A 4,118-nucleotide genomic window follows, 5' to 3' on the forward strand; every position below is an offset into this window, starting at 1 on the left:
TACAAGGGCCCCGAGTAGAAAGGTTCAGTTTGTCCCTTGTGACCACAGAGGATGAGTAAGTGGAAGAGTGGTAGAAGATGAAGTTGGAGAGATAGACCTGACCAGAGTCATTCAGAACCACAGTGGCCAGAGTAAGGACTTGGGTTTTATTGTGAAAAGAAAGCCATTGAAAACTTAAAAAAAGAAAAAGGAAACATGATCCAAATGTTCTCTTAAGGTTACACTGACTGCAGTGTGAAAAAAACACAACAACAACACTGGGGAGAGAAAATGTTTTAGGGTGAAGAGATGGGAAGCTAGCCTGTTAAGCCTGGTAAAAGATGATGTAAACTCACTTGTTTCTTGCCCAGATGGCTCCTATCCACATCATTAATAGGACTGGTTTCCTCCTCCTCTTCTCCCCATCCATTTGCAAGACTAATCTAACATGGAGAAACAATTCATTGGTTCACAATCATTTCTCAGGTCACTGCAACCTGCTCACCCACTGTCACTGGACTTCCATTTACCTTTCTTATCTGTGCTTGGACACTTTATTTGATTTATTGTTGGACAATGCCTGGATCTCCAGGATTCATCTCTCATCAAGAGGATATTTGACATAACTCTTCTTTCTTGACATCTAAACATCTTAGGTGAAAATCCCCACTTATGCATCAGGAGGATTGTCATGCCTTTGATCAGTTGCTCTTCTCCAATGTATTCCTCAAAATCTCAGATTGTCAGTCTGGAGGGTCCCCTAAGTTTCTGCATGATGTTATATGATAAGCAAGCACTGACCCACAAATTCTAATAAACCATCTGGAGAGTGTTGAGGAAGGAGGAATGGGGAAATGGAGACACACCAGTGCACAAAATCTTCAAGTTCCAGGGTAAGTAGTGGGCTACACTAGGTCAGTTTGATTTTGTTTTTAATAGCTTGCCTATGTGACCCGAATATGGGTTTGCCTCTCTCATTGTAGGACCTACTGAATTCAATTTATGTGTATGTATATAATAGCAGATTTTAATCAAGTAAATGTAATGGCTAATCTCATATTGAGAAACAAATATTGTATTTCCTTAACTATTTTGTAATTAGCAAGATGTATTTCTTTCTAATGGAATCAATAAGTTCAATTCCTGTGCCAAAACATTTTGGATTCCTGCTACTTCTTGAGGCCTGCTCTACTTTTCATAAGAAGAGAGGCTCTGGATTACAAATCCTAAAGCAAACTCTGAAGCTTTTTGGTTTGCCATAGTCTCCAATTTGTTAATTGCAATAGAAGCAAGGGTCAGTAAAAGGCAAAGTGACCATTACATTAGGCAAAGTTATATTAAGCAAAATATGGTACTTTGTTTTTGTTTAATATTTATATTAATATTTTCAGCTATACTTTCTTAACAATTTTATTTCCTACTGTGAATTTTAAGACCATACCTTGCTCATTTACATATTGAAACATTAATAACTCATATCTAAATAATAAAATAATAACTTGTTTGATTCAGAAATTTAACCTCTATTTTCTGGTACTTTTTTTTTTTTTAAGATTTATTTATTTATTTATCTCCCCTCCCCCCGCCCCCCGATCCCGGTTGTCTGTTCTCTGTGTCTATTTGCTGCGTCTTCTTTGTCCGCTTCTGTTGTCGTCAGCGACATGGGAATCTGTGTTTCTTTTCATTGCATCATCTTGTTGTGTCAGCTCTCTGTGTGTGCAGCACCATTCCTGGGCAGGCTGCACTTTCTTTCGCACTGGGCGGCTCTCCTTATGGGGCGCACTCCTTGCACGTGGGGCTCCCCTACGCGGGGGACACCCCTGCGTGGCACAGCACTCCTTGTGCACATAAGCACTGCACGTGGACCAGCTCCACATGGGTCAAGGAGGCCCAGGGTTTGAACCGCAGACCTCCCATGTGGTAGACGGATGCCCTAACCACTGGGCCAAGTCACCGCCTATTTTCTGGTACTTGCTGCTCATACATGTTCCCCAAGTATTGTCTTTGTTTTGATTCTTCTTTTAATATACAGGCTTTTACAATTTTCTAGAATCAATTCATTTTTACCTTGTGAATACTTCTATTATCTCCAAGTTTACTCTTAGAAAGTCAACTTGCTTGAAATTTAATATTGATATATAGTCCATTGTATTATGGGGATTAATTGAGATAGTATATATGTACCAGTTATCTAATTAATTCTCAACTCCACATCCACAATTAATTGCTCTGCTTTAAGAATCTAACTGGGCTCTGAACATTTCTCTTTGCCAACTTGTGCAATGTTAAGTTTCATCAGCAGAGGGCAGTGGAAGGGCACTACAGGAGGAAGAGTTATCACTGATTCTGGTAAGTTTCCATTTTTCTTTCTCCTACGACATACCTGCCAGTAATGTGGGTCCAAGAAACCCAATGGCTCTCACCCTCCAGCAAGTTTTGTTGCCAGTCTGTGTCCTTGGTTCCTGGTTCCAAAAAGTGTTTTGTTGACAACATTTTGTTTTCCATTTTGTTTCATGTTAGAGATGGCCAGAAATTACGGTCTCCTGTTTCATTGAGAGTTGCTATTTGGCTGAATGTTCATGGACTTAGAAGAAACAGGATCAGAAGATTGATGACAAGGAAGTCTAGTGAAAATATATGTGGATGGACCTCTAAGAATGTGCACAAAATATGAAGATATTTGTGCCAATATTGTGAATACCTACCAATGGGCATCTCTCTCACAAGAGGCTCTTAATAATCAGATGGAAAACTGACAATGACATGCTCCACAGATGTCAGTCAGCCTCTTTCCCTAGACACCCTATTACTTGCTCAACAGAAACATGAAAAAGTGGTTTTGGCGACAGGGATGGAGATGCAACAATGTGATGGTTAGGCTATTGTGTCAACTTGGCCAGGTAATTGTGCCCAGTTGTTTGGTCAAGTAAGCACTGGCCTAACTGTAGTGCAAGGGCATTTATGGACTTTGGTCACCATTGACTTTACTGCAGTGGTAAATCATAGGTAGCTGGCTATAATTACATAAATCAGGGAGATTACCATCAGCAGGGAGTGATACTTAACCCAATCAGTTGAATCCCTTAAAAGGGGAAGTGATTCCAGCATTGAGTGAGAATTTCCAAGCTCATCTTTAGACAGCCAGCATCTCCCAGAACTTGTCAAGAATCTTCTTTGGACTTTCATTGGAACTCCTGGTTGCAGCCTTCCTGTGGAACCTGGACTTGTGCATCCCCACGGCTGCATGAGAGGCTCTGATAAATCTCTTACTATAGACAGATATCCTTTATTGATTCTATTTCCCTAGAGAACCTTGACTAATACAAACAACATGCACTTCTCCTTACTTAAAGTGACTTGCCTAACACTAATATTGAGTATCTAAGCTCTACTAGCAGAGGCCAAATAAGTCTCCAACATGAAATCATCTCACAGGGGTATTAGTCATTCATCTGGTTGTAGGTTGACTATATGGACCTCCTTCATCTTAGACTGGAAACAGGTTAAGCTCGCTAAGTAAGCAGATATTTTATATAAGGATTTGCCTTCTCTAGCTATAATGTCTTTGCAATTACCATTATTCTTGGATTCCAGATGCTTAATCCAATTTCTTGAAATTCCACATCACATTTTTTTGATCAAAGAACTTATATGGCATCAAAGGAATTGCAGCAATATCTAATTTTACTACGTACTCCACCACTCAAAACTGGATTACCTTATTCAGTGAGGAATAGCTAGCTAATTGAAGACTCAATTATGAAAACATTGGGAGATAACACCATGAAGAGAAAAGATTGTCTTACAGGATGCAGTATGTAGCAGTTTGATATGGTTATGAATTCCAAAAATAGGTACTGGATTATGTTTGTAATCTGATCTGTACCTGGGCATGATTGAGTTATGATTATGGCATTGAGTCCTTACCCCTTTTGGGTGAAGACTCACAGTTAAAAGGCATGGCAAAAAATAGAGTTGAGGGTTTCTGATGTTGGAGTTTGAAACTGAAGACTTAAGCTGGATCCCCAGGAAGTAAGTTCACAAAGGAAAGAGAAGACAGCCCTAGGAAGAAAGGAACCTTGAATCCAGAGAGAAGCAAGACCCTGAAATGTAGGAACCCATGAAGCCTGAACCATCAC

This window comes from Dasypus novemcinctus, chromosome 4, assembly GCF_030445035.2.
Source record: "Dasypus novemcinctus isolate mDasNov1 chromosome 4, mDasNov1.1.hap2, whole genome shotgun sequence".
Lineage (NCBI taxonomy): Eukaryota > Metazoa > Chordata > Mammalia > Cingulata > Dasypodidae > Dasypus > Dasypus novemcinctus.